The following is an 8,943-nucleotide window of genomic DNA, read 5'->3' on the forward strand; positions in this document are numbered from 1 at the left end:
CCTAGCACATGAAGGTGATCGCTGCTACAATATAAAATTGTATTTGATTAAGTAACATAAGCTATCGAAACTCCAAGCAACCCTCATGCAATGACAATTGCACGGGCAGAAAACTGTTCTTTATTGGGGTTGCAATTGAAAAATGAGTAGCATGCGCAGGTCTGCATTGGCTTCGGCCAGGAGCCACCTTCTTACCAGTCGCAACTCTTGCAGCATTAGTTAATTTCAGAGTCTAGAGCAGGAAAGGCACATCCATGCATGCTCTATACACCGGGCATCTTGCTCCAAGAGACAAATTGTAGGAGCTTCAAAGAAGCCTAGCGTAGTACTGGGACTTGGCCCTAATCAGTACCGCGTCGGCACGGGAGGGATAAGGGTGAGAAACATGCCATCTGTTGAGACCTGTTGTATGTGCCGGTCCACCTCTCTTCTGCCTATATTCGAGCCCCACGAGCTTATATAGACGCCAATCATATTGCACCTTTACGTGCATCTTGCAGCTGTACACCACTAATGTACACCATGGCTTCCTCTTGCAAAGTCTCCATGTGCGCAATGCATTCAAACACCACCACGCTGGTGCGGTAACCCTTGGACAAAGTACGAATAGAGATCAACATAGTTGCCTTGTTTTGTGCTTGAAACACCACCGCGCCGACGCGGCATACCTTTCGACAGAGTACAGGGGTTCAAAGCTGCCTGCTTTTGTGCTTCAAACTCACAGCGCAGGCACGGCATGACTTCGGATTGAGTACGGGCAAATCATATTAGCGCAAAGAAGTCCGGTTCAAAGATGCCTCGTTTTGTGCATCAGCAAAAATGCCCTTTGGATGTCTGCACCCGTTCTTGGCCCTTCAACCTCCCGCACCGGCGCGGAAGGGCAAGCAACAGAGTTCGAAGTGCTCTGAGATCATGTCTCGTCAAGAAATTGTTTAAATACCCATAAATCTGTTTACCATTTCTTGGGCCTTCAACATACCGCGCCGGCGTGGAATGTATTATAGGAGATTCATCGGAGATTTTAAATGTTATCTAATGAAGAAATCGACCCACTATGTAGCTACGACTAATAATCGGAGTCATGCAATATAAAAGATACTAAATGAAGCAAAAACTAACACTCCATGTAGAAAAGGACACAAATTCTGACCTAGAGCTAGCCTAGAGCCTTTTGCATAGATGCAAGACAAATTTAGCATGCTTTTTTTCTATTTTGTGGGCATCCGGGGTTGTCATCTTCTCTCTCTCTCTCTCTCTCTCTCTAGGGTATACCTCACTTAGCTGTACTCATAGGAAAGTTGGGCCGACAGTTTTCAGTGGGAATGTAATTAAGAGTGATGAAGACTAGTTCCTCCTTTACTTTGTGCCCATGGACTCTGATGCTTGAGTTGCCGATTGGCTGTCTGTTGCACATGATCTAGCACTGCCAGGCTCAAATTCTAGCTGCAAGCTTGCTCGAACGGACACTTTTTCCCTTCAGAATGCAGTTTTGGAACCATGATCTTCGAGGGTCCTATTCGATGTAACGCTAATGTAACTCTAGCAGTGTCTTTCCTGATTGCAGGCCGGGCTACAACTCCACCCTTTTTTGCTGATGTCTGGGTGGGGCATCTCTCTCTCTCTCTCTCTCTCTCTCTCTCTCTCTCTCTCTCTCTCTCTCTCTCTCTCTCTCTCTCTCTCTCTCTCTCTCTCTCTCTCTCCCCTGTTTCACCTAGATTTCGCTCCGTTTTTGTGTTCGCTTGATAAAGTTTGCTTGGTGCTTAGTAAGACTCTGGATAGCTAGAAGAACTGAAGGTAAAAATTGATAGCTCAAGATGGCACACCCGGTCAAGCCATATGACCATGTGACAAATTGAGACTATAGAATTTGTAACTACAAGGAAAAAAAACTAACAGTCTTAAAAACTTTAACGCTTTTTATCGTAAAAAGAGGCACAACTACACATTTGGTAAGAATGGATAGCTCAAGAGACCCAGTCAAGCCACATGCATAGGTAGAAGAACTGAAGGTAAAAATCGATAGCTCAAGATGGCACACCCGGTCAAGCCATATGACCATGTGACAAATTGAGACTATAGAAGTTGTAGCTACATGGAAAAAAAACTAACAGTCTTAAAAACTTTAACGCTTTTTATCGTAAAAAGAGGCACAACTACACATTTGGTAAGAATGGATAGCTCAAGAGACCCGGTCAAGCCATATGCATAGGGAGAAGAACTGAAGGTAAAAACCGATAGCTCAAGATGGCACACCCGGTCAAGCCATATGACCATGTGACAAATTGAGACTATAACTACATTGAAAAAAAACTAACAGTCTTAAAAACTTTAACGCTTTTTATCGTAAAAAGAGGCAGAACTCTAAAACCTAAAAATATCTGCAAATTACCTCATGACTTTGGACTATACCTAATATTAAAGGACCTAACAACTTATGAAAAATGACCTACAAAATTTTTAATAAAAAACTGGATTATAGGACTGTTTTTGTATATGTACGGTTGTAACAACATGGGCACCATGCTTGTCCGCAAATAAAAACTTGCTCACTTGCTACAATACTGTATACACCATGCAAGGCAAGGGAAGGCCACCTTGACTGTAGTCCTACGCCATGCAATGTGGGTGAAGGATGGGCAAGGAGTTGTGATCCCATTGCTGCAAGCATTTGCAACCATGTAGATCATAGGTCCTGCCTTTGCCTAGCTCATTTGCACGGGCTACCTTGACCGCCGAGACTTTGTGCATTGGCTACCGCATAACTTTCCTCATCTAGCCATGAGAAGCTCCGACATCTTAAATTGTCAAGAGTTGCTCCATCGCTTGTTAGCTATTTTCACTGTCGATCTTGATTGTATGCTGGCTTACAATATTGGATGCAGCGATATTTTAGCAATAACTTCTATTATTTTCTTGTTGTCCTCTTTTACTCATTTTTTGTCTATTTTTACATGAGGTCGAGAGAGAGAGCTCAGAAGGGCACACTGACTGCCCTAAGGTCGAGGCCGCCTGCTTCCGACATTCTTCTATTTTTGCCATGAAATCAGGCCTGCCAGTTTTTTTGTCCTCATTTTACTCAAAGCTGAAAAGAAGGCCATAGCTATTCTGAAAACGTCCTGCTTTTGATTCCTTTGCTTTACCATATAATTAGCTTATAGCAATACAATTGTCTTACCCATTCCCTACAATCCATATAAAGCAATACTACAATCGTAGCAAGAAAAAAAAGTTTCCTACGTCCCACTAATAATCAATACTTCAATCGTAATGACTAAGAATGGATGTGGAGTATCATGCTTCAAAAGGAGTGAATCCACATCCGTAGCTTTGATGAGACTCAAGAAATTGTTGTAGTTCTTGGTCTGATTTCGCAGAAAAACGAATGAGAAGCATCAAGGTTAAAACATGTTATAGCTCTAACAACTATCATGGAGAAGAATGGACTAATATGGCACAACACAGGCAGGGTTTGAAGGAGCATTGATGCTCTAGCTAAATGATGCATACCATCATAAGCATGCCTTTTATCGACATGCACATACATATATGTACATCCATACATACATGCATGCCATCTTCCCACATGACATGAGAGCATGCATTTCGTGGGGGACAGACTTTCGCACCTCGTTCGACACCTAGGCAATGCTGATATCCATAAAGCCTTAAACATCCAAACACATCCATAGAAGGTGCATAAATCTTTTACCCAAAAGTCCAACAATGTAAAAGATCATATCAATTGCTAACCTGTCATTCCTCGTAAACCCCAATGCTTGCAGGCAAATGCAAACTATTATCACATCACATCCAAAATGTTAGTATGTGAAATTTTTTTGCATGCACAAGTCCTTCCACATTACACCCACATACCAAACATCAAGCATGCACAACAGGATTGCAACAGACACCTGGATCAAGATCTCGGTGAAATTGACAGGGGCAGCGGCAGGACTCGGTGTGCTAATTCCATTAGGGTTAAGGACAGTGATGATGCTGAAAACGCTGATGTTATAGGGGGCCTTGTAGAGCTCGTTCTGGACAACAGTGGACATGCCACCATCTGTGCGGGCAATATGAATAGAGCTGCCTTTCACAGTGATGTTGACAAAGCCATCCTGGCTGGCCGCTCAATGGTGCAAGACGCTCAATGTAGTGCCCTTGGTGATGGCCTTGAACTTGGCAATGTCGAAGTAGTCGAGCAAGACATGGAAGCTTACAACATCATACAGAGTGTTGGAGTCAGAGGATTACTGATGGACAATGGGGTCGAGAACTGAGTCGGGCGGGACGAGGACAATGACGGTTCTCCCGGAGACGATGGCAGCCGTGACGTCCACGACCTCTGTTTCCTTGCAGAGCCTGCTAAAGGCGGAGTGGCTGGGGTGAGAAGCAAGGATCTTTGTGACGTTGTTGTTGGCTCTGGCGGCACAGAGCAGAGAGAGGAGCAAGGCGAAAGCAAGGAGGGCGACCTTCTCTCTCTCACACAAACACACAAACACGTGCTGTCACAGACACAAAGTTAGCGCTATATGCAGATCTCTCTCTCTCTCTCTCTCTCTCTCTCTCTCTCTCTCTCTGCTCGTAACCCCGCTCCTTTCACTAACGCGGGCACGGAGACTCGGAGAGGCCAATACCCCTCTGTCTCTCTATCTGTCTCTCTCTCTCTCTCTCACACACACACACACACACACACACACACACACAGTGTACTCAATGCATTTGAAGAGTGGCCCCTGTCAGTACCTCAGCACTAAAGGGCACGGGCATTAAATGAAGCTCGGGAGGTGGGATCGACGGCTGAGAAGCCCGGGCACGAATCTCAAGGAGATTTGAGGGCTCAAAAAAATGAGGCGTGGGGTGTTGAGCGCGGGTTTGAACCCTGGTGGGTGCCTGTCAAGGCGCATGACTTATCCAACCCCCCTATGCGCATACGTTGACCACAGTGGGCAACAAATGCATGATAAATAAACGTCGACAGGGTGTGCCCATGTCCAAGTTTACTTTTCGGCGTCCTAGTTTACTTCTGGGCATCCTACGGCCCTGCGCGCCTCTGCTTTTGTGCCCGGGCTTCTCAGCCGTAGATCCCACCTCTTGAGCTTCCTTTTATGCCCCGTGCCCTTTAGTGCTGAGGCTGTCAGTAGCTGGAGCGGGAGAGCCAAAATGGAACAGAGAGAGAGCACACACAGCGTACTCAACGCATTGAAGAGTAGCCCCTGTCAGTAGCTGGAGCGGTACTCGGGAGAGCCAAAACGGAAGAGAGAGAGAGAGAGAGAGAGAGAGAGAGAGAGAGAGAGAGAGAGAGAGAGAGAGAGAGAGAGAGAGAGAGAGGAGAGTCTACAGTGCTCGAAAAAAACTTTTTCCCAAAAACTTCGCAGACCTACATATGTGAAGCAACAGAGGTAAATTGACAAAATTTGAAGGTTTTTACACAAAATTGCACTAGTATTTTCAAAATTTTGTAGGTTTTCTCACCTTCAAATATAAAATGTAGAGTTAAATTTCAAAATTTGTAGGTGGGAATACACTAAACCTAGGTTTTTTCGAGCATTGGAGAGAGAAGTATCGTTGTTGTGAGCAAATATGTACACACACCACACACACACACACACACACACACACACACACACACACACACACACACACACACACACACACACACACACACACACACACACCACACACGCGCGCGCGCATGCACTCTATGAGGTAAGGTTGGGTTCAGACGGGGGTGCCGGTAGCTTTCGTCGAATTCTTCTACCTCCACCCTTCTGGTTCACAACACGCGGCAACTCTCTGCCACAAAAAAAGCGTGCCTCCGCTTGCAACGAATCCAAAAAAACCCTGTTGGTGCGCGATTGGCTATGGTGGGCATCGTTAGAGCTTCCCTATCTTTCACGCTGAAAAGTGTGCGGAAATCCTCATCTTCCGAGGGGGGGGGGGGGGGGGGGGGGGGGGGGGGGGGGGGGGGGGGGGGGGGGGTTGTCGCCCATTTTTATGGTGGGTCCGGAGAACCCATCGTCCCTTCCTTCCAATGCTTGCGTGCCACTTCATAGCAACGCCCCTGTGGGTGGTTGTGTCTTTGCCCCATCTAAACCCACCCTAAGTATGTGCACACTGAGGCACTTGGCATGTGAGGTGTCAAAGAACAATCTGAGAGAGAGAAACGAAATGGGCATATGCACATGGCAACACTCTGTGGAGAGAGAGAGCGAAAATTCTACCGCAATCATCCTCGAGGATTCCCCTTCGTTTTTCTTTTCTACCAGGAGCTACCCTACTACTAGTTCTTTTAAACTTACAATCAGCTCAATCAATCGTGCTGGTCGAGAGAGGCAGGGCGCGCCATGAGGGCTAAGGTTGTGAGAGGACACACATGGCACCTGCGTGTACAGTAAATAGAGGAGGCTCAAAGCTGGGAGGACCAAGCTCGCCCTTCTGTTGTGAGAGGAGCATGGGCAGATAGTACCACAGTGAGACCACCCGCTTTCCAATAGCTGGTAGAGCTTGCCGGCAGGCCTTGAGGTGGAAAATTGATAAAAGGTGGTAAAGCACAATACCTTGTCAGATCAGAGGCTCTGAGGGAGGGGAGAGATGCCTTGCAGGACTGGCTATGGAGTTTGGAAGCTCGTCTGTGACTCGCAGGGGGAGAGAGCAAGGACGAAAACCTTGGAAACCTTGGCTTCAACTCTCCTCGTCGACTAGATCTTTAAGGTATCTTGGGATAGTTTCCTACGATGTTAAAACTCTCTTCTTCTTCTTTTTCTTCTCTCTCTCTCTCTCTCTCTCTCTCTCTCTCTCTCTCTCTAGCCAATATGTGGCAGGATAGATAATTGACATTTTGTTGATGACTATAGTTATGTGTTATGTTTGTGGACATAGTCGCCTGTTTTGTGAGGTAATATGTGACAAATTACATGCTAACCACTAAAAAATGCATCTCAATAGAAAAAAATAAATAAAAATTAGAAAAGCTTGATCATTAATCCGACCAAAACAGATACATGTGTACTTTGGGAATTTTAAAAATTTGAAGGGTATTTTGGGAATTTTGACAAATTAGAGGGGTTTGAGATTGGCTTTAAGGAAACGAGGAAATTTGCATAAGTTTTAGTGTAATTACCGACAAAAGCTTCTAATTTTGACCCAAAAAAATGAGAAAATTTCAAGTTTGCCCTTACTTTCACCACGCTATGAAAGTATTCATCGATGCACACACACACACACACACATAGATAGAGGAGAGAGAGAGAGAGAGAGGAGAGGAGAGAGAGAGAGGAGAGGCTTAACCTAATAATTTTTTAAGGTGCTCTCAGGTAGTTAATGTAGCCCCCAATATAACCACCCTCCCCCTCCCCCCCCCCCCCCCCCCCCCTCCCCCCCCTCCCCTCGCCCCCCCCCCCCTCCGTCTTATGTGTACGTAGAGTATGAAATAATGACGGGCTTCTACCCCATTGTATACGCTTATGTGCAAAATCCAAAAACCCCCCCTATTGTACACTCATGTGGTACCGTACGAAAAAAAATAGTGAATCCCCCGGGTGTGCATGTCGAGCCAAAGTGACCTGGATCCTCTGATGTAGACTCTATCGATGTTGTGTAGTCCTCCGCAGTCATGGGCGTCTAGATCTCCCTAGCTCAGTCGCTCGTTCGATCAGTAGAGAGATAGGGAGAGAGAGAGAGAGAGAGAGAGAGAGAGAGAGAGAGAGAGAGAGAGAGAGAGAGAGAGAGAGAAAGAGAGAGGGAATAGAGAGAGAAAGAGAGTGATATATATATATATATATATATATATATATATATATATATATAGAGAGAGAGAGAGAGAGAGAGAGAGAGAGAGAGAGAGAGAGAGAGAGAGAGAGAGAGAGAGAGAGATAGGGAAGTGGAGAGCGAGAAAGAGAGAGAGATAGGAAAATAGGGAAATAGAGGGAGAAAGAGAGATAGTGAGAGCGAGATCGAGAGAGAGAGAGAAAGAGAGATAGCGAGAGCAAGATCGAGAGATAGGGTACGTAGACAGAGAGAGAAATAGAGAGTGATACATATATATATATATATATATATATATATATATATATATATATATATATATATATATATAGAGAGAGAGAGAGAGAGAGAGAGAGAGAGAGAGAGAGAGATAGATAGTAGATAGAGAAAGAGAGAGAGAAAGAGTTAGGTTAGTTGACCAATTGTGTGAAAAGGACAGAAACTCTCTCTCTCCCTCTAGAAGAAACTATGGAACTAAAAGAAGCAAAGGGATTTTGCCCGCTACATGCATTGCCATGTACACCTGGGAGTGCACGTATGTGTCTACTCATATAGGACTTGACCAATAAAGACGAGATTTTGACCCGGTGGTCCTGATCTTCGTACCTCTCGACCGAGGTGTACGGAGATTGGGCAAGACTAGAGAATGCGAGGTAGTTTACATTGTGAGGAGTATATATATTAAAACAACATTCATAATCATTGTAGATGGCAACAACATCAACTAACATGGAGGAAAAGATTGCATGCTCGTGCACGCTCTGCAAGTATCAAATCCTGTGCAAGCGTAGGATATGTAATGAGCATGTGCACAAGTACGGAGAGTTTGCTAGAGAAATCGTACAGAATCTACAATACAACTCCTACGGAACGTGCATTGATTTTTGCGGCATAGCACCTACATCTGAGAGAGAGAGAGAAAGGATTATGCGTGAAGGTCCGACCAATATAGAGCTAGGGATGGAAGCAGAAAAGGGCTTACAGACAGAAGACGACGGCATGGAGGAGATGTTGGATGCCTTCTTCCAGACAAGCGAGGAGAACGCTAACGAAGCAGCACCAGAAGCCGTGTGCCTATCTCCTGAAGACATGTTGAGAAAGTTGGCACGTCAACCAATCTATGGAGGTGCCAAAATATCTGTGCTTCGTACTTGTCTGGCGTTTTTGAATCTTCAG

At 45.2% G+C, this 8,943-nt stretch overlaps 1 pseudogene; it reads right to left on the reverse strand.

Moving 5' to 3' along the window:
• Positions 1-3,753: 3,753 nt before the first annotated feature.
• On the reverse strand, positions 3,754-4,770 carry LOC147429425 (fasciclin-like arabinogalactan protein 1; annotated as a pseudogene).
• Positions 4,771-8,943: the final 4,173 nt, after the last annotated feature.

This window comes from Adiantum capillus-veneris, chromosome 22 (assembly GCF_014529385.1).
Source record: "Adiantum capillus-veneris isolate H3 chromosome 22, ASM1452938v2, whole genome shotgun sequence".
Lineage (NCBI taxonomy): Eukaryota > Viridiplantae > Streptophyta > Polypodiopsida > Polypodiales > Pteridaceae > Adiantum > Adiantum capillus-veneris.